The 22,881-nt window shown below is 40.6% G+C and overlaps 1 long non-coding RNA gene and 1 pseudogene across 1 annotated transcript; one reads left to right on the top strand and one right to left on the bottom strand.

The window, feature by feature from the left end:
* Positions 1 to 1,188: 1,188 nt before the first annotated feature.
* Positions 1,189 to 22,300, bottom strand: LOC141424978 (uncharacterized). The gene is made up of 5 exons (XR_012449971.1): positions 22,210 to 22,300; positions 17,090 to 17,155; positions 16,569 to 16,660; positions 6,844 to 6,935; positions 1,189 to 4,542 (listed from the first exon to the last, which is right to left on the bottom strand). It is a non-coding gene; the product is annotated as an uncharacterized lncRNA (long non-coding RNA).
* On the top strand, positions 7,052 to 7,932 carry LOC141415596 (RNA-binding motif, single-stranded-interacting protein 1 pseudogene; annotated as a pseudogene).
* Positions 22,301 to 22,881: the final 581 nt, after the last annotated feature.

Genomic DNA, 22,881 nt, shown 5'->3' on the forward strand with positions numbered 1-22,881 from the left:
TCAACCAGGGGTCGTGGGGGCCCAGGAGAGCTGTAGAGTAGGAACCCCTCGGTGTAGGAGGCTGCAAGCAAATCTGGTGAACTATTAGGTTTTCCTGACTCTGCCCTGCAAGGAAGGATGACTTTGGGATGTTTGAGAGCCCAGGGAAGAAGGAGGACAGGACACACTGGGTGATTTTGCTTTGAGTGCATTTTATTGGGAAACATCCTGGTGATGTGCTTTGTCCAGGAGGGATCTGGTTTCCTTCCAGGATAGCAGGGCACTGGGGTAGCTCAGGGAGGGCTGGAGTGCAGTGCGGAGTAGTACCCTGGTAGGGAGAGGCTTTTGAAGTTTCCAGGGGTGCGTGCTCAGAACTGTGGAGGATGATGGGAGGCCTAATTATGGGGGGTTGAGGGCTCAGCTGGAGCAGGCATGGCTGCAGGGGTAGGGGTGGGGTGCGCCATTGTTGGCCCTGGCGCCCAGAGAAGCTCTGTGCAGTGCTGTCACTGTGCTCTGAGGAGCCAGAGCCTGGGAGCAGGACTTGCCCTCTCCTGGGCTTGCTTCCCTGAGGTGGGCCAGCCTGACCTGGGCTGGGCTGGGCTGTCAGGTGCCCTGCTGGGAGCTGCAGGAGGGGCTGCCAGAGGAGGGAGTGGGTGGAGGTGTTGGGATTGTGTGCCTGCCTTTCGGGGAGGGGTGGGGGAGATGCCCAGTGGGAGGTGGGGGGAGGGCCTTGGGCTGTCCCTGTGGCAGCCTCCCAGGACTGGTGGTCTCAGGTGTTGATTTTCCCACTTTGGAGAGAGGAAAAAAATAGAAAGGAAACCATTTCCCATTGACACAGGAACACAGCTGCGCTCCTGTGTCTGGGACTCTTTTTGCTTTAAAAAGCTTACTTAAAGGTTGGTTGTTGTGGATTTGGTTTGCCTATACATTGGCAACCTCTTACTTGTTGGATGAGCAAGATCTCCTACCACTGCTACAATGAACCTAAGATTTTCTTTCAGGTTTATGAGACCTCAGTGTTTTAGAATCTTTCATCAGTATGCCATCTTGGCTCCTCCTCTTAGCATTTCACAACTTCTTGAATGTGCAGGGCACTTGTTTGTAATAAGCTATTAAAAACATTCATTAATAAGAAGAGAAAAATATTAACATGTACAAGAAAGCATTCGCTTAATAAGATATATTGTCCTACTAGCAAGACATAGGATGTTTTTGGTGTCTTTTCTATATGAAAAACTATGTATTATTCAACACCTACACAAGACATCCTTGAACCTTTGTTCCATATCCTAAGAAAGTTTTAAGCTTCTCCAAGATTTTCTGTGTTTTAACGACTTAATTTATTAAAACACTCACATTTCTCCCAAATTAACTGGAATGCAAAATTCATATTCTCCTATTTCTGGCGGATAGCCACTCCATATGTGTATGATTTCTAGAGAGAGAGCATAGATGGTAATAAGGAAGTCACACCACTGCTTCCATGGCTGATACCACGTGGCTACTGTTCCTCCCTCTCTTTCATTCTGTCTCCAGAGATAAAAATGTGTCCCCTTTTCTCCCTGTAGGTCTTAATTTCTATCTCAACTGTTTGTCAAGACACTAAAGAAGTATGAACTTTCTCAAGTTCACTAGTGAATTTTGATGAATAAAAATTTGCAAATATTTTTTAAAAAAAGAACAGTAGCAACTGTTTTAATTTAAATAAATCTACTAATCTTTCATGTTGTAATTGTGCCCTAGGAAGCACAGTTTATGAACTGCTATATCTCTGCTTATTCAGCATTCTCATTACTTTGGGGCATTATCTTTTTCTGAGGAGGGGCCAGAACTTGTATTTGAACTCATGGCTTTCTGCTTGCTTGGCAGGTGCTGTATCACTTGAGCCACACCCCAGATCCTTTTTCAGGCCTTATCTTAAAAATGTCATTCTAAAGTAGAAAATGAGCTTGGCAAGGTCTCTGTTGTTTCCTTTTCTGTTTTTTTACCATTTTTATTTTGATATAATTTCAAATTCACAGAAAACTTACAAGATTAGTACAAGAAGCTTCTATATACACTTTCCCATGTTCTTGACATGATTTTCTTTTGTCCCATTTGTTTTATTATTTCCTCCCTGTCTGTCCTCTTGCTCTCTCTGCTACCCCTCCCCATTTCGCTCATTTTATCTTGTAGAATGTTCTTCATGAATTGATTCAAGCCAGACCCTTTTGACAAGAGCACCACAGATGTTCATGTTGAGACCTTATTTGGTTTTCCAAACAACAGCCAGTTCTCAATTTTTAATTCTCCAATACTACCTTGGGCAGAGAGTTGGTTCTGACACTTAACTACCTAGAGTCACAGCAAAATCTCGATGTTAAGGGCTCAGTTCCACAAAACTGCTGTATATTCACACACCAGCCCCACTTTGGATCCCCAGGTGACCTGCATTTCTTCCATACCAACTACAGCTTAAAGGTTCCCATGACCCTCGCAGTTTCAGTAATTTGGTATTCTGACTCACTATTCAGGAAACAACTATACTTGCAGTTACCCCTGAGAGACAAACAAATGGAAGAGAGCACAAGACAAAAAGCTTTCTAATCCTGTTCAACACACTACCATTCTAACACACCCATATATCACCAATGCAGAAGTTCCACTCACCTTATTTTCTGAGTTTTTATTGTGCTTTCATTATGTGTGATTGATTAAGTCATTGGCCATTGGTGACTGAATTCAGTTTTCAACTCCTCTTCCTCCCCAGAAGTGGGAGGTGGATTTGAAAGTTCTAAATCTATAATTACATGGTTGATTTTTCTATTGCCAACCCCCATCTTGAAGCATTGTAAGTTTCTCCACCTGCCCTGCACACCAATAAATCCTTTCATCAGCATGAAATCAGCTATGCTTGGAAATATCAAAATGTACTATTGATGCCTAGGAAATACTATCAGTTTTAAGAGGTTTGTGGGAGGAAGTGGGACAAAGACCAAATGCATTTTTAAGTATCCATAGACCTTAGTGTATCTTACCAGGAGGCACATGGTATAGTTTCTCTTAGTATTGATGATGTGAAATTTGGTAGGTTGATTTCAGTGGTGTTAGTTTTAGCATGTATTGCTACTCTGCCATATCCTGGGCATTTTTAAGCTGGCATCCCAGTGTATGGAAGAGCTTTGATTTATTGATTAATTGATTTTTTAATTTAATCTATTGCTATCTTTATTTTTTCTAATGCTCAAATCACATCAAATTTGCTGATTCCTATGTCATTTTGATATGAATTTGTCACCTTTTGTGTGTTTGTCACTTTTTGACTTAACACAGTATTTATGAGGCTTGTCTTGTACTTTTCCTGCCTTGACCGTAGGATCATTCTTATTTCCAAGGAGCCCTGGTTATTTCAGTGAAGGCAATGGGAGTTAGAAACTGTGATGGCAGCACTAGATGTGCTTGTGGCTTCTGATTTGTGCTGATTGCTGTTGGTATATCAGTAGACTGAATGAGGAAATAATGAATAAATACACATTCACACCTATATTTTATTTAATTCTGTGTCTATTTACTGATACCTCTAATTTGATTCCAACACCTCAAGATGCACTATTTTTGTACTTCTTTTCTATATTTTATATTTCATTATCCAAAAGCAAAAATTAAACTTCCTTATGTGATAGATGTTTAATACTCCTGTTCTCCAAACAACTGCCTAGCTCTTTTACTTGGTATCATTCCCTACATTCTGTAAAACTTCCCTTAGTACTTCTACATCATGTAGAAGTGTTTTGTTCACCTGAAAATGCCTTTATTTTGCCACTATGTTGAGTGGTATTTTTATGGCATAGGCAATTCTCAGAGACACAGGAACACAAGCACACACACACATACGTGCGCATGCACACACATGCAAACAAAAACCCAGGAACCCTGCCTGTATTCAAGGCATGATGAATCAAACCTGCCATAGCTGAAATCCTGGCTTTAAGCTAATGAGGGGACACTTTCAGCTCTCAAGAAAGGAACAAGCTTAGAAAAACATGCGAAGTGACACCAAAGTTCGTGCAAAAAAGACATACTACCACCTTCAGGCCAATGAACAACTAAAGCCTAACTAGAGTCAAGGCCTCAATCCATCACTTGAATTCCAATCAATTTTGGAGGGCCGAAGATGCACGGAAACACATACATCACGATAGCCTGATATACATGGGCCATATTCAATGAACGCTGACTATTTCCTCCTCAGACAATTGATTACACTTGATCTAGGAATAGCATTGTGGAGAACAACCCCAAGTTACTGACTTTCATGAAGCATGCCTGACTGGCATTATTTGGAGCAGAGTATCTAAAGGACACTGATCCAGGAAATATGTTAGAACACATGCAGCCCCACTCATAAACACACCCACAGGGTGGCTGTGATAAATGAATATTAACTATTTTCAGCTAAGTGAATTTCTGGGCTTTCATTTGTGAGAAGTACCTTTCAGCAGAACCTGTACTTAGGAATCCCCGGAAATACTAGTGAATGAAGTTAATTTCTTCAAACCTTCACAGCCGGTGGTTTAGAGGGCCCTGCAGACAAGAAAAGAAATTACATCAGATCAACAGGTACCTGTGCCGTGCCTCCAGGAAACATTTTCTTCTCTAGCCAGGCCACTGGACCCATACCCTGGCATCACGTGGTCAGGATTAGAGGCAGAAGCCAAGGCTGCCTACGCACCACAGTGAGGTCCAGGCAGCCTGTTCTGCTTGGTGAGTTCCATGGACAAATGACACAGAGGCCTGTGGACACTAAAAGCTCTGTGCCATGGGAGCTTAGGCTAGCTGTGAAGGACGGATCCACCCAACCCTGATGTGCCCAGGTCACCCGTGGGCCCCTGCCATACATGCCCCGTGTCCCTAGGACAGAATTAAAAGACACATCTTCCAAGCAAGACAGGGCCACCTCCCTCCAGTTTCTTCCTGCTTGGCTGGCCGGGCTGCCATAGCAACAGGCCAGGCAGGAGCTGCCTCAGCACTCTCCATGTTCCAGGGGCTAGGATCCCACTGTGACCTCACAGCCAAGTCTTTCATGATTGGTCAGACCACTTAAGCACTGCCTCTACGGTCCCTCTCCCTCCAGTCTCCAGTCACTTGTGGGGCAGGCTCCTGACAAGAGCTTCTGAATTGGGGATTGCTTTTCTGCTCCATGTTCCCTCCTCAGCTCATTCAAGCTTGAAGTAGCATGACATTCCTCTCATGTTCCAAAGGACTCCCAACCTGGAACCCACAATTTGGAGGAGAGGAAGGCTATCAAGTGGTGAGTTCAAAAAAAACCTCAAGCTGTTTGCACTTAAATCAGCCAGGAACACTCGCTACACCTTGGATCGTACAACTTCCTTCTCCAAATTACATCTCCCATCACGTGGGAGAGGACCCCAAATGTCACACTGTGAGAACCAGGGGCTGTTTTCTCGCCTTCTGTGTTCCTAACCTCAACAAAACACGCAAACACACACACTGACTGCCAGGAGCCTCAAGGGGACCACACGAACTCACTTCCTCAAGACACAGAATTTCCTTCACTTTCATCTGAGGAACACACACGCACACACACTCTACAGCCTAGGACTGCTTAGGATTCTCTAGACAGTGAAATTGATACCACCTCTCGGGAGAACAGCAGGTTTCGGGAATACAAGAAACCATGGAATAGCATGAAACTCTGAGGAAGGTCATTCAATTCTGAAAGGGTTCTCTGAGGGACATCACAGTACACATTTCATTCGTGGATCTGAAGACATAAAGTCAACGCCACACAAGGCTGCTCCTCAAGAGACTTCGGGAATAAGCCCAATTTCTAAAAACTAGTGAAAGCAAATGGAAGAACAGATATCCCACACAAACTCACAAAACACTGAAATTAGGGATGCACTAATTGTTATCTTGGGTGTGAATTGCTTTCATTCTATCCAGTTAGTTACAACGGTGAGCAAGAAAAGAAGTCATTGAACATCACATAGCATTTTTCATTGCATCTATTGCCACTGTATTAATGATAGATTTTTATTTGAGGAGACTTCTACTGGCTTACACAGCAGATATCCTCAATGAGTGTGAGAAATTTGGGAGTATGAGAAGGCATGAGAAAACCAAGGAATTCATACATGAAGATACAACAAATATTAAAAGCAAAGACAAATGCAGAAACACTCACACAAAGACAGACAGGAACACAAGCACACACATGAACACACGCGAAGACACACACACAAACACACACACACACACACACACGGGCATGCACACGCATGCACACAAAAACCCAGGAACCCCGCCTTTATTCAAGGCATGATGAATCTAACCTGCCATAGCTGAAATCCCGGCCTTAAGCTAATGAGGGGACACTTTCAGCTCTCAAGAAAGGAACAAGCTTAGAAAAACATGCGAAGTGACACCAAAGTTTGTGGACAGAAGACATACTACCACCTTCAGGCCAATGAACAACTAAAGCCTAATCTAGAATCAAGGCCTCAATCCATCACTTGAATTCCAATCAATTTTGGAGGGCCGAAGATGCACGGAAACACATGCATCACGATAGCATGACATACACGGGCCATATTCAATGAACGTTGACTATTTCCTCCTCAGACAATTGATTACACTTGATCTAGGAATAGCATTGTGGAGAACAACCCAAAGTTACTGACTTTCATGAAGCATGCCTAACTGGCATTATTTGGAGCAGAGTATCTAAAAGACACTAATCCAGGAAATATGTTAAAACACATGCACCCTCACTCATGAACACACCCACAGGGTGGCTGTGATAAATGAATATTAACTATTTTCAGCTAAGTGAATTTCTTGGCTTTCATTTGTGAGAAGTACCTTTCAGCAGAACCCGTACTTAGGAATCCCCGGAAACACTGGTGAATGAAGTTAATTTCTTCCAACCTTCACAGCCTGTGGTTTAGTGGGCCCTGCAGACAAGAGAAGAAATTACGTCAGATCAATAGGTACCTGTGCTGAGCCTCCAGAAAACATTTTCCTCTCTAGCCAGGCCACTGGAACCACACCCTGGCATCACGTGGTCAGGATGAGAGGCAGAAACCAAGCCTGCCTACGCACCACAGCGAGGTCCAGGCAGCCTGTTCTGCTTGGTGAGTTCCATGGACAAATGACACAGAGGCCTGTGGACACTAAAAGCTCTGTGCCATGGGAGCTTAGGCTAGCTGTGAAGGACGGAAAACAACAGTAGCAGCAATAGCAATTCAGGATAGGATCAAGTAAGCAAAACTCTATATCCGAGGCCTGCCTCCACACCACTGACCAGGACCTGGTGAAGCTCTGCTAACCATATGGCAAAATAGTCTCTACAAAGGCAACTTTAGAGAAGGCAACAAACAAATGCAAAGGCTATCCTGAAGCAGATCAGAAAGTTGCGTGAGCCCTGCAGACCAGTGGGGTTCAAGCTCAAATGGCAAAGCAGCAGGAACAATGTCCTACAAACCTGTGTATTTCTAATTTGTTACTGTCCATGGAAGAGCAAGAATTTGAAAGTGTGCTCGAACTGTTTGGGCAGTTATTTCTACAAGGACACTATGTGACTCCAGCAGTACAAGTCGTGGTGTTGGCCTTGCCAGGATTGAAAAATGCAAAGCTGTAATCAGTCACTTTAATGAAAAATTCAGTAAGACCCCACCAAGATTTTCTGCTCCTACAAAACTTTATTGTGCAAGTTTACAGATGGAGGACAGAAGAGACAGAATGTAAACAAATACATCCCTAATGGAAGACCATGGCATACAGAAGAAAGGCTGGACTGACACTCACAACTGACCCACCTACAGCTGCTATAGGGAATGGTCTAATCCTTTACTATACAGTATTGCTACAAACCGAATGACCACTCACACTTCTCTTATATCCTATATTGCATCTTCTGTATCTGCCTACCAGGTGCAGAGTCCTTCTTAGGTGTAGCCTCAACCACGTATCCTATAGCACCCTGGTGCCATCTTATCTCCCTTGGTGATGATGCACGGATGACATGCGCAGGAATTTCAGATGCTCAGGGTTCTTGAGCCTGCTCTGAGAATGAAAGCACAGGCAGACTCCAACAGCAGAGGTCAGAAAGATTTTATTTGTAGAGAACTTAGTTGGAGAAAAGTGAAGAGAAATACTGCATATTGGAGAATGCAGGGAGACCCCGGACACCAGTGATCCCATGGGCCAGGGTGGAGAGTGGGGTTTTATAGCCTATTTGCATTGCCTGAGGGTGGAGATGCCTTTCAGAAGCAAACAGGCATTTCTTAGGGAGGAGAAGTGTCTCCTTGACCACTTATCGCCCTTTTGGGACTTCCCGCAGTCTGTCCTTCAGTCCTTCAGTGAGAACACACCATGTCACTGCAGCCTGTGTCTATATTCGGCCCCCTGGCCCAGCAGATGAGTCATCTTTCACTAAGAAGAATTGGAAAATACATGCCTGCAATGTCAACCATGCAGGATGCCTATTTACTACAGTACGCACATGCAGATGACAGCAGTTCCTGTTGAGGAAGAAAGTGGTCAGCAGCAGTCGTCTACAGAGATGTCTAATGACACGTGTCCATATATCTTTCAACCTAATAAGTAACTGTGAGGTGTACAGAAGGGCATTTTTACATGAAGAAGGGTGTGAAGGATGAACAATCATGGATTTTTCTCATCAATTGTATGTTTTAAGAAATTATTGACAATTTTGTACAGGCTCTTGAAAATGTTATTTATAATGAAATCAATTAAAACTGTTTTTGCTATAAGTTCTATAAGGTACATAAAATCCTTAAATTCATCTATCAATTCTTCCCCTAAACAGGTTGATGTTAGCAAAAAACATAAAAACAACTACAAAAAATATTTTTAGCAAATGTTATAACGCAAAAAAGAAAAAAAAAACACTTCAATTTTCTGGGCATGCACAAAGAACACAAAGACTTATCCAAGTGCATGAACAGATTTTTATGGCTTTGTTCAATTTGAGTTTTTTCAGCTGTATGAAATGGGCTTTCTGAATCTTCAATTGTCTGACTTCACCCATGGTGTTCTGTACTGGCCGTGCAAATGTTGCTGTAATTCAGTGTTGTTGTCAATGTCTTTTCTTAGCTTTCTGTTTTTCTTTCAATAGTGTGAAGTGTCTTCTGCTTTTCTATGAATTTCAGTTTGCCTTAGCTCTTGATGCTGTAGCTCTTTCAGTAAAAGTTAGTTCAAACTAATGTAGGATGCTTTGACCAAATGAGTTGATCTAGTATGCCTTGTAAAACAGAAGCATAGGGCTTTTAAAAGCTAGTCAATAAAAGTTGTTGAAATTTTGACTTTTTAAAATATGTAGCAGATGTTTTTAATGATTTTTCATATGATGTGTAAGGTAGTGAAATGCAAGAAGGGGGAAAATGTTTTGTGTGAAACACATTTTCTGACTGGGGAAATTTTAATAAGGTAAATTGTTTGTAAGGCTATACAGCAACAGTTCCCTCTGATAGTTTGACTGCTTTAGGATATCTGCTGTATCATGCAATGTGAAGTCTTTTTTGCCTTTTTTCAGGGAAAATAAACTTGATGTTCTAGATTTAGTGTAGGTAGTACTGTGACTGTGGGGGTGGGGATCACTGAATGTTTTGTTCTTCCTTTACGCTAATGGTAGTGCTTTAGAATAAAAATTATGCCTATGATCTGGCAAACTGAAAAAAATGTTGAAAAATATTGCTATTGCAAGTAAATGGCAAAAGCTAAAAGCTTTTGAGCTCAGCTTAAGATGAGATAGATGAGATACGGATAGAAGCAAAATGATTGGCTACTAGTTCTCTCTCTCTCTCTCTCTCTCTCTCTGTGTGTGTCTGTCTCCCTCCCTCCCTCTCTCAAATTTGAAAACTAAATAACTTGGCATTTTTAATAGTGACTTCACCAAATACCAAAGGGCCGTAACCAGTAGCTCCAAAAGTCTCAGCATCACATCTTCTGTGCTCTTTATTTTTGCTGTATCAGTTTATGGTTAGGAGAATGTGCCATTTTTTGTACCTTCACATTTAGGCTTTATAATTTAAGTTGATGTATGGACATACACAGATAAACAAAAAAGCATGAAGGAAGATTTGTATTGAAGCATTGCCACACTTTTACATCATTGCCACAAGTGTTCAAGTGTAAAGAAATCCTATTTTGACACTATAAAATTCAAGATTTATAAATACACAGTTATTTCTACTTTAGTACCTATGAGATAATTCACTGTAATTAAAGCTCTTTTATTAAGGCAATCACATATGTTTTGAAAGCAATGATAAATTAAGTTGTCTTCCAAAACTGTATACTTGCTTGATTAGCTATGTGTGATCAGAGCCTGTGTTTGTGTGTACTGGTACAGGTTGCTGGCCTTCCCTGTTCCCACAGATCAAATCCTCCTAGCTCAGGAGCTAAGGCTAAGCAGTTATTTCTTTTGAGTACTTCTTAGTTCTTAAATTTTATTGCATGTATTTGATTATAGACGTCACAGACATTTCATAGTTTCAAAAGTCATTACTGCTCTGAGAACTGAAGATTGTGGTGAAAATTAAGAGTCGTAAGAGAAATGTGTTTGTGTCTTTTGTTTTTGTTTCCATTTTTAAAGTTGTGATACTGTTTGTTCTACACTCCCTGAAATATTACCGCTTTGTGAAAGTCCAGACCAAATACACCACCCTCCATGTACCTAGTACATTTGCAAACTTGGTTCTCTCACTACTTGATATTTTTTGCATTAGTTAAGATAGAAATTCTACAGCTCAGTTAGAAGGGGAGGGGAAATCTGCTGCTAGAAATGTCTGGACAAAGTGTCATACTGGTCTGGTTGAGATTTAAGAAACATAACCTCTGTACATAAAAAAAATCAGTTAAACATCACATAGTAGACAGCCATTAAGTTATTGAAAAGATTAATTTATGAAGCAAGGCCTTTTGTACAATTTAAAAGTGGTTTTCATAGAGGTATCTACATGATCAAGAGAGTTAATATTTTTACTTTTGCCTTACTAGTTCCACAAACTTTCCAGTGGCAACTTATTTGTCTGGTTCAAGATAACACTAGTTTTTTTTTCTTAGTACTTGTTAAATGCCAAAAGGACATTTTTGAACTGTACATTTGATCACATTGGTGGCCTTTTCTGTTTTATTTCTCTTGAGAACCTTAAATAAAAAACAGTTGAAATGTCAAAAATAAAAGAAAAATAGAAAGTGAGTAGGTCTTCTGAATAGAGAGACAGTACTCATAAAGCAAGACAAGTCTGTAGGCAGAAGATTGCTAGGTACCATTCACAATGCTTACCATTGATATATTGGTGAAGCTTGATGGAAACTGAGCATCTAACCATGGACCAGTATGTGATCATGGGGCAAAAACTGAGCACTGTAAACTGACTTGTTTGATCCATCAAGCCATAATGTGATGTAGACCCAACAGTATCACAAACCAAGGTGCAGTATATACTTGAGATTCAGCATGAGGAGGTTCAGAGGGCACAATTAAGTTGCACAAGCAGGAGGGCCGTGTCCATGTACTATTTAACACTGAGCACTTGTCCCTGTCCATAAATTCTCACTCATGACCACCTGAGGGATATTTACCTAACCCAGTGTCACAAAGAATTTTCTCCTGTGCTTCTTCTCAGGAGTTTTCTACTTTGTTTTTAAGTATACATTTATAATTTATAGATCTGTTTTAAGTTAATTTTTGCATATGATTTGAGATAGGAGTTACAATTTATTTTTCCGTTATTCATATCAGAATACAGTTCATTGTTCTAGAAACATATAATTTTAAAATGTTTGTTTCCCCTTTGCATTATCTTGACACTTTTATGAAAGACATTATATGTTTGGATCTACACATGATCTATATTATTGCAATGAAACATGTCTGTTTTTCCAAAAATATCACATTATTTTGGTTACAGATGTTTCAGATTAAATCATATGTATGATATGCACAAGATTGTATATATACACATTGGTCTATAAAATATTGGCATATACAATATATATATATTGGTCTTTTATGCCTTGTCCTTGCCACATTGTCTTAGAAGACCCAGTGTTTTAAATCCTAGCTACATGGGAGGCAGAAATGGGTGGATTGAAGTTCAATGCTATCACAGACACCATCAGTGAGACTCAGAAAATATGCTGTGCATGGTCTCACATGCCTGTAACTCAGCTATGGGGATGGCACAAATAGAAGAACTGAAGTCCAGGCCATCCCTAGGCAAAAAGAAAGAAGACTGCAGCTAAAAATTAAACTAAAGCAAAATGGCTAGAGGTGTGGCTCAACTGATGAAGTGGTTGCCTATCAAGTGCAAGGGCCTGAGTTCAAACCCCATCATTACCAAAAAATTTTAATGCCAAAACGAGTTTTTGTATAGTGCAGTTATTTATTTATTTTGGTGGGACTGGGATTTGAACTGAGGGCTTCACACTTGTAAAACAATCGCTGTAACACTTGAGCCATGCCTTCAGTCCGCTTTACTAGTGTTATTTGGGAAATGGGGACTTGTGAACTATTTGCTGGCCTTGAACTGCAATCCTCCTCCTCTCAGCCTCCAACGTAGCTAAATTACAGGTGTGAATCACTGATGCCTGGCTATAATGAAGATAGTTTTAAATATTGAAAGCACAAGTTACTCAAATACATGCAGAATGACACTAAATCATCATGAGAGTTTCAGTGTGGAATTTAAGAGCAAGTGCATGATCACTTGCCCTACTGGTTGTAATGTCAATTACTTATACTTTGTGCATCAAACTAGCTCATGTTCCAATATTGCTTTCCAAGAAAATTGTTGGCATTTTTCATGCCGCTTCTGGAAATAATAGATCTGCTAATGAGAATGCACATAGGCTTTCAGTCTCATACTTTGCTTTCATAGAGGCAGAAAAACAGGCAGGATAGTGGGAAGCAGTATAGAGAATGAAGGCAACGATTCCAGCTCTGTTCTGATTATAAGTTATATTGTTGGAGAAAATGCATATTTGGCTTTTTCCACTTTAATCTGAATTGAAAAAAGTGGCAAAATATAGGGAATTAGGATTTTGTTTACCAAGCCTTCATTGTTCTGGAAACTTCATTGCAAAGGAGCCAGCTTTGTGGCCTGGTTCTGTGATATTTTGGTTGAATCTAGCCCTTGTCTACTTGTACATTAAGTCTTTCACTGGCATGAATACATCTTCTAATATCTAGTTTAATTTCTCCTTTCTTATTTTCCCCAGTTCAGGATTTTATTTCCTTCCTTCAACCAAAAAAAAAAGTACTTATGGAGCACATGATACACAGAGTTGCTGAGCAAGATGGTGGCAACATCCAGATGGACCTCACTTCACAGAGCTTTGTGTGATTAGTACACAAGATGTTTTCATTACGGGAAAAGAAGTGTATGCATCTTATGTCACTGCTGGAGGCTAAAGATACAATGGAATTGGCCAAGTTGAAGTGCATTGGGCTTGCACAAAAGGGGCTCCCTCCTTACTTATGGCAACCAATTGAAGATGTTTGCATTGCAGTCAATGTCAAATGGTCAGATGTTGGTAATATTTGGAGAACTGCTATCTACAACAGATGTAAACCTCAGAGAAAGCTACACATCAGGCTTGTGTGGCTAGATACAGCTCATTGCATTGAGGAGTGACTGATAGTCACTATGTGTAATCAGTTCCCTGTCTCAAATTCAAGCAGCAGAGTTCAAACCTTGGATAGGCCCTGTAAAACAGGCAAAAGTGTATTTCCTTTCATAAAATTCAAAGGGTGAATCCACAGTGTCCTCCCTGGATTTTCAGCACTAGGGATGCTAAGATGGATTTTATCCATATTTCCCCTATGTGGAGGTGCCTTCAAACTCTGGCAAACCTTGGAGATGATAGTCCAGAAGTGAAGCAACGATGTCTGGCCAAGCCAAGTAGACTTGCACTGCTACAAGATCTGGATGGGGGAACTGACCAGGCACTGAACTGTGAAGAGAGGTCCCACCTTTCAGGGACTGACTCCATATTGCGACCCTTGAGTTCTGTAAGTTTGCTTTTGCCAACCTGGTCAACACTATAAAGTGCTTAAAATCTTAGGATGTGGATAGAGTAGTTATATATTTAGTTACTTTTATTTTAATACTTTTGGGGGGTTTTGCACTATAAAATAATTCTTTTACTATATCTAGAAGAACATTTTTCAAAAATTAGCAGAGGTATTACAAAAATCTCATTTCTGAACAAAAATATATCAGTTTAAATCATAAATAGCAAGTGTCTTCAACAATGACAATCCTTTAAAGCTAAATAGAATAAAATATTTTAGTTGACATCCAAGAGCAAGGACATTTATCACAGTTATGTATCTTTGATTACTAAATGAGATTATTCTTTTTCGGAAGTGAAAATATTTGCTAGTTAGACATAATGGATAATTTAGCATTAAGTGCTGAAATTTGAGTATGTACTAAGATTTGACTCAGTATGTGTTTCTGATGGCTTCATATGTGGGTTCTGCAAAACATTTGTTTTTATGGGGCAGAAGGATGACAAATGATATGGATGGAATTTTATTCTCTAAAAAAAGCAGTAGAAAAGAGAGAAATAATTGTCTATTTAATTTTGGAACTGGGGTTTGAACTCAGGTTTTCACATTTGTTAGGCAGTCACTTTATCACTTGAGCCATACTTCCATCCTTTTTAGTTTTAATCATTTTTCTATATGGTCTCACGCTTTTTTCCCATACTGACCTCATACTGCAAGCCTTCTATCTACACCTCCCACCTATCTGGTTTTACAAGTGTGAACTACCATAACTCACTGTTCTTTGAGATAGGTACACACTAGCTTTATGCCCAGGCTGACTTCAAACCATCATCTTCTCATGTCTGCCTCTTAAATAGTTGGGATTAGAGGTATGAGTCACTATGCCTGGCACCAGTGGTTTCTTTATTTTTAACTTATCTGTTGAAAACACCACAGGGAAACAGAAAAAGGATAAGATCGAAATCATCACAACAACCAATAAAATACTGGGCAGATACTAAAAAGATTTAAGTCAATATGTTTTTGAAATTTCAGCTCAGTAACAACAAGTTCTAGGTAAGCAATGTATATTTTCATTCTACACTGTCAGAAGCTTTACTTTGTGCATATGTAACTTTCATAATTAAAAAAAATTAGGAACAAAGAAATTAGGCTTAAGAAGTAGTACAGGCTAATTCTAAAGTTAGGCTCAGTATTTCCTCCTTAACACATTCACATGTGCATGAATAGTTTGTAGGAATATAAACATACATGATTATGTACATAGATATGGATGAATAGGTAGCTATGCATAATTGTACATTACAGAGGTCTGAGAAAATGTACAATAAATTATTCACTACAGTTACATAGGCAGTGCATAAGCATGGGTGGGGATTGAGCGGCTTGGGAATGGTTGTTTTAGTCCTTTTTAACTAATTATTTTTGTGGTACAGGGCTTTAAACTCAGGGCCCTATGATTGCTAAGCATGATCTTTATCACTGGACACATGCCTCAAGCCCTTTAAGCTTTATGTTGTTTTTCTGATATGGTCTCATACAGATATCCCACACACATTCGCAAAACACTGAAATTAGGGATGCACTAATTGTTATCTTGGGTGTGAATTGCTTCCATTCTATCGAGTTAATTACAATAGTGAGCAAGAGAAGAAGTCATTGAACATCACATAGCTTTTTTAATTGCATCTATTGCCACCGTATTAATGATAGATTTTGATTCGAGGAGACTTCTATTGGCTTATGCAGCAGATACACTCAATGAGTTTGAGAAATTTGGGAGTATGAGAAGGTATGAGAAAAAGCCAAGAAATTAAACATGAAGATACATCAAATATTAAACGCAAAGACAAATGCAGACACACACCCAAACAAAGACAGACAGACAGGAACACAAGCACACACACGAACACACGCAAACAAACCCACACAAAAACACACACACGGGCACGCACACGCATGCACGCCAAAACCCAGGAACCCTGCCTGTATTCAAGGCATGACGAATCTAACCTGCCATAGCTGAAATCCCGGCCTTAAGCTAATGAGGGGACACTTTCTGCTCTCAAGAAAGGATCAAGCGTAGACAAACATGCGAAGTGACACCAAAGTTCGAGGACAGAAGACATACTGCCACCTTCAGGCCAATGAACAACTAAAGCCTAATCTAGAATCAAGGCCTCAATCCATCACTTGAATTCCAATCAATTTTGTCAGGCCGATGATGCACGGACACACATGCATCACAATAGCCTGACATACACGGGCCATATTCAATGAACGCTGACTATTTCCTGCTCAGACAATTGATTATGCTTGATCTAGGAAAAGCATTGTGGAGAACAACCCAAAGTTACTGACTTTCATGAAGAATGCCTGACTGGCATTATTAGGAGCAGAGTATCTAAAGGACACTGATCCAGGAAATATATTAAAACACATGCGCCCCCACTCATAAACACACCCACAGGGTGGCTGTGATAAATGAATATTAACTATTTTCAGGTAAGTGAATTTCTGGGCTTTCATTTGTGAAAAGTACCTTTCAGCAGAACCCGTACTTAGGAATCCCCGAAAACACTGGTGAATGAAGTTAATTTCTTCCAACCTTCACTGCCCATGGTTTAGTGGGCCCTGCAGACAAGAGAAGAAATTACGTCAGATCAACAGGTACCCGTGCCGTGCCTCCAGGAAACATCTTCCTCTCTAGCCAGGCCACTGGAACCACACCCTGGCATCACGTGGTCAGGATGAGAGACAGAAACCAAGGCTACCTATGCACCACAGCGAGGTCCAGGCAGCCTGTTCTGCTTGGTAAGTTCCATGCCCAAATGACACAGAGGCCTGTGGACACTAAAAGCTCTGTGCCATGGGAGCTTAGGCTAGCTGTGAAGGATGGATCCACCCAACCCTGATGTGCTCAGGTCACCCGTGGGCCCCTGCCATATGTGCCCCGGGTCCCTAGGACCCAAGTAAAAGACATGTCTTCCAACCAAGACAGGGACACCTCCCTCCAGTTTCTTCCCCATCACCACCCATCCATGGAAGGACCAAGATTCTCACCTCAGAAAGCTGGCTTCTACTTCTGCAATTCCAGCCTGGTACCTTGGACCCTGGGCACGTGCCATCCTGGGGAGGAATGTAGGGCCATCCTGTCATTGTCCTCTTCCTTCCTCAATTCTCTTCCCTCTATTCTCACCTCCTTTTAAAAGGTTCTTTTCAGACTGTCATCAACCTACAGTATACTTTCTACTAAGTTTTGGTGTTTGTCCAACCCCTTCCTAAACTAACATATTCACACACTATCCTTCCTGGTTTATCAAAGGCTAGAGGCAGAAAACAATTTCTAAAAATGCCACACAATCCACAGAAAACTACAAATTCCTTTTACATGGAGATAGCTACAGGTTGACCAAGCATTCCACATACATCATGCCACAGAATTCACACATATGCACCAATCTTGGCAAACTCAACAGCTACCAAACTGGATTAACTAAGTCTTCAAGAATTGCACAACCAGCACTAATCAAACCACTATCTTAGGTTGCTTTTCTACCTGCTCTGGCTGGCTCGCTGGCATTTCTCACAAGTGACAACGCTGGGCATTCAGCATGCTGATGGTACAAATGCCACCAATGGGATACCTTCTTTCTTGGAGCAGGTGGGGAGGACTAGATTTCCCCAGGAATTATCCAGAGAGCACAATGTGGGTGCTGGGCAAGGAAGAAGGTCAGGGCCAGGGGGCTCCCACTACCAATCCTGGCCTGGTACATGCAGGATTCATTCCCATGGAGCAGCAGGGCTTTGGCCACCACCAGAGAGGGTAGCTTTGGTGTCAGGCATGCCCTAAACCCTGGGGAATGAATGCTGGAGGAGAGAAGGTGAGCAGATCGTTAGCTCAGAGGCACATGAGGGAAAAGGGAGCATACATGCACAAGTCAGGAAAATGTGCAGGGCAGAACTGTACTTGTGATGCCTGCAATTTAGAAAGATGACCCTGGGGCCCACCATCAGGAAGAAGAAGGCACACAAAAAATAAAGTTATCACTCTCTAGCAAAGACAGCTAGAAACTCTAGGAGGGGGAGGAGGGTGCTCCAGGGATCCTGGATATAGGAAAGGGCTGTGGTAGCTCCAGGTAGGGTAGGGGTGACAGGTTTACCAGTGATGTCCACTTACAGGTCGTCCTGGTGCTCCAGGTGGTTCAAACCCCAAACCCACCAAAATAAAAAATGTGGTATATCCACACTATGGGATATATTCAGCCAAAAAAAGTACTGACACATGCTGCAACATTGATGAACCTTGAAAACATGCTAAATGAAAGAAGTAAGACACAGAGATCACATCTTATATTGTTGAATTTATGTAACATTTCCAAAATGAAATAAACAGAGAAAAAATAGATTAGTGGTTGGTTAGGGTTCTGTGAAAAGAGGAGGAACTGCAGGTGATAGTTTTGAGGAGAGGAAAGTGTCTTAGAACTTACTGTGGTGGTGGCTGCCAAGCTCTTACAATAGGCTAAAAGCAACTGAATTTACTTTAAAGAATTATTTATCTCAATAGAGAGGTTTTCAAAGTGGAAAGGTGGGGGAAGGAAAGAGGAAGTACAAGTCCTGGAAGTGTATCTTATCTCTAGTTTGAGTTAGTGTGAGTCCATGTTAGATACTGGCTTCTTACCCATTGAGATAGACAGGTCACCCTGCTAACCCGAAGTCTGGGATTTAGTGTTGTTGTCCTTCCCTCTGCCTGTAGGTTGTACATTCTGTTCAGTTCCTAGGAAGCTGACTTCTAGATACTGTTTCTCTATCTCAATCCTGGCTATGGTACTAACAGGTCACTACTCCCCTTATAGCATCCTGACCTCAAAGCCCTTGCATGAGTATCAGCTCCTCCTTTTCTATCACAGTCCACTTAAATTAAGCCTACAGTACTCATTCTTCTCCACAACTTAAGAATTCAGGGTAAAGATCTTTAAGAAATAGGGTCGCATTTCCATGGCAAAATTTATATACCCTTCATGAAGCACCATGAATTGAGATTTCAGCGTTTTCATTCAAATGTCATAACAAGAAGATTATCTTTGGAGTCTTTAATAGACTCTCTTCATTAACAAAGGTCTTATTTTGGGGTCATGCACAATGACTCATGCCTGTAATCCCAGCTCCTTGAGAGGTAGAGATGGGAAGATCACAGTTCTAAGTCAGCCTGGGCCAAAAGTTAGGAAGGCCCTATCTCAAAGAAGTTGGGCATGATAGTCAACATCTGTAATGGCAACATGTGAGAGTCAAGGTAGGAGAATCATGATCGGAAACTGTCCAGCGAAAGCATAAGAACCCTATCTGAAAAATAACTAAAGCAGCGTGGGTTGGGGGCATGGCCCGAGTGGTAATGTGCTTACTTAAGAAGCAGGAGCCCCTGAAAGCCAGGCACAAAACAGACATGCAGATTAACGCTAAGAATCAGAATAGAAGATGTATCTAAATCAACACAGCTATGCCCACCTGATTTATGACAAAGGCACCCAACCCATATGATGAAGAAGAGACAGCCTCTTCAACAAATGTTGCTTTAGAAACTGGATATCTGCATGCACAAATTGAAATTAGATCCATGTCTTTCACCCTGTACATATATCAACTTAAAATGGATTAAGGACCATAATAAGACCTGGAACTCTGAATCTAGTGCAAGAAAGATCAGAAACTACAATGGAACTAATAGGCATAGAAAATGACTTTCTAAAAACAATTCTAATGGCTCAGCAACTAGAGAAAGGATTCAAAAATGGGGCTACATGAAACTAAAATGCTTCTGAACTACAAAAGAAATAGTCACAAGAATGAAGAGGCCACCCACAGAATGGAGAAATCTTTGCCAGCTATACGTCTGATGGGAATTAATACCGAGAATATACTCAAAAACTAAATACCCATAAAATCAATGACCCAATGAAGAAATACACAAATTAACTGCACAGAGCTTTTTCAAAGGCAGAAGTCCAAGTGACCAACAACTACATAAAGAAATGCTCTCCATCCCTGGCCATAAAGGAAGTGCAAATCAAAACCATGTCAAGATTCCACCTCAGTCCCGTTAGAATGGCTATAATCAAGAATACATGCAACTAATGTTTTCAAGGATATCTAAAAAAAGGAACCCTCATATGCAGTTAGTGGGAATGTAAATTAGTACAACCAGTATGGATAACAACCAGTATGGATAACAGTATGGAGGCTCCTCAAAACTAAAAGTAGAAGTGCTGTGTGATCCAGCATTATCATTCATAGGGATATCCCTGAAGGAATGCAAGTCAGGTTACAATACAGACACCTGCACATCCATGTTTACTGCAGCATTATTCACAACAGCTAAGATATGGAAACAGCCAAGATGCCTCACTACTGATACATGGATCAAAAACTGTGGCATTTATACACGATGGAATTTTATTCAGCCTTAATTACGAATGAAATTTTGTTGTTTGCGGGTAAATGGATGGAACTGGAGAACATCAACTTAAGTGAAATTAGTCAGGTTAAGGAAACCAAAGGCCCCATGTTTTCTCTCACACATGGACTAGAGACCTGATACACATACAAACAGTATTATGAAGAACAGGTCTCACTCACTAAGGGGAGCTCATTTACGAGAGAGAGAGGGTAAAAGGAGGAGGTTAAGCTGGTCAATATGGTTGTTGTACTTTCTGTAGAAGAATGCCGAATTTTTAAACCTTTTGAAACTACCATAAGAAGGGGAATAAAGTAGAAAAGCAAAAAAGAGGGAATGACCCAATTTTTGTTATAGCACACACATATATACATATGCACATATCCATACATACATATGGAAGTGTCACAATGAAACATCCTGTATAGCTATCTTAATGAAACAAAAATGTGCTGGGCACCAGTGGCTCACACCTGCAATCCTTGTGACTCAGGAGGAAGAGATAAGGAAGATCATGGTTCAAAGACAGCTTGGGCAAATAGTTTGCAAGACCCTACCTCGAAAACACCTATCACAAAAAAAGGGCTGGTGGACTGGCTCAAGGCAGAGTCCCTGAGTTCAAGCCCCAGTCCTGCCCCCAATGCCAAAAAAAAAAACAAACACAAAAATGGATTTTTGTTTTTAAAAATGGAGAACAGAAATGGAAAATAGGTCCTGTATAGGGAGTTGATACTTGTGGGAGGTGTGAGGATATAAAGAAAGGGTCTAGGATATGGTATAAAAACTATATAGTCATGTATGAAAATGGAAAAATGAGACCTAATGAAACTATTCCAGGAATGGGGAGAGAGAGGATAAAGGAGAATGATGGAGGGATGAATTCAACTATAAGAACTTTTGCAAATGTCACAATGTTCCCCCACTACAATAATTTTTTTAAAACTCAGTAATGTAAAAAAGTTTTTTTAATCATTGTGTTCATTTCACTGAGCTTCAGAGAGAGGAGTTACACAACCACACTTAATCGGCCAGTTTTCCTACAGACTAACACCCATGCGACTTACTATACATGTTAGATCTGATGACCTCATACCTCCTCACAAACATTATAGCACTGACATCACCCAACAGCAGATGTGAGGAACAGAGCCCTATGCTCCAAACACCTCTGGCAATAGCTGCACCAGCACAAGTAATCATTCAAACTCTCTGCATAGATTTCCCTATAAAATAAGAAGGTTGGTCTAAATGACATATAAGGTCAGTTTGGGTTCTAACAGTCTATTAACATTTTGGGTCACTTTTGCTCAACTGGGCAGTTCTCAAATTCCTGACCCACAGAAAATGAGTGAATTATTTTTTTCTTGTTTACTATGCCAAAAGTTGGAGAAATCTGTTACACAGATATAGGTAACTAACAGATGGAAGATGACAGGCCAATCTGCTAACTACTGGTGGCATCCAAGACTGCTCCACAACCTCAGGGGATTGCACTGAGACCCCAGGGGCATCTTGATATCTGCCCTGCAATAAAGCATCTATGGCCTCTGCAAAAATCCCACAAGTGCATTTGGTGCGGTGTTGACAAAAAATTCTTAAATGATACATACATGCTAAGGGAGCCAGGGCTCATGAACTCATCCTCAACTCAGTAACTGCTAGAGGCTGGGGTATGGGAATTGTTTGTTTCATAGAAGAAAGATCTCTTATTACAACATGCTCCTTAACTCACCTGAATTTGTAGAATCTGAAATTCAAGATGAAAAGTAATCGTGTGGTCATTTCCTGATAATCTGTGTCACTGTGCAACTTATTTTACATCTGTAAATTAGAAAAACAAGAATTTTCAATGGAATTTTATTCAGCCTCAAAAAAGAATGAGATTTTATCCTTTGCAGGGAAATGGATGGAAATGGAGATTATCTTAAGTGAAATTAATCGGGTTCTGAAAGCCAAACACTGCATGTTTTCTCTCAGATGTAGAATACAGGCCCAATAAAAATGCAAAGAATATTATGAAAAACAACTCAATCAAAGGGGAAGTCACTAACGGGGGGGAGAACATTTAAAGAATGACGTTAAGAATGTGAATACGGTTGATGTATTTTCTATACAATAAGGAATATGGAAGGGGAATAAAGTACAAAGGACAAAAGGAAGGGATGAAACAATTAGGATTATAATACGTATGTCCATGGAAATGTTACAGTGAAACTCCTTATAGAGCTATCTTAAACAAAAACTATCTTTTTTTTCAAAATAAGAGAACAGACCCAGTGCCACCAAAAACAAAGAAATAAACTAATAAAAAACACAACACAAGAAAGTAAAACTGGTCCTGTCTGGCGGTTAGTTACATTGGGAGCAGGGAGGATTGTAAGAAAAGGGTTGTGAGAGTGAATAT

This window comes from Castor canadensis, chromosome 1 (assembly GCF_047511655.1).
Source record: "Castor canadensis chromosome 1, mCasCan1.hap1v2, whole genome shotgun sequence".
NCBI lineage: Eukaryota > Metazoa > Chordata > Mammalia > Rodentia > Castoridae > Castor > Castor canadensis.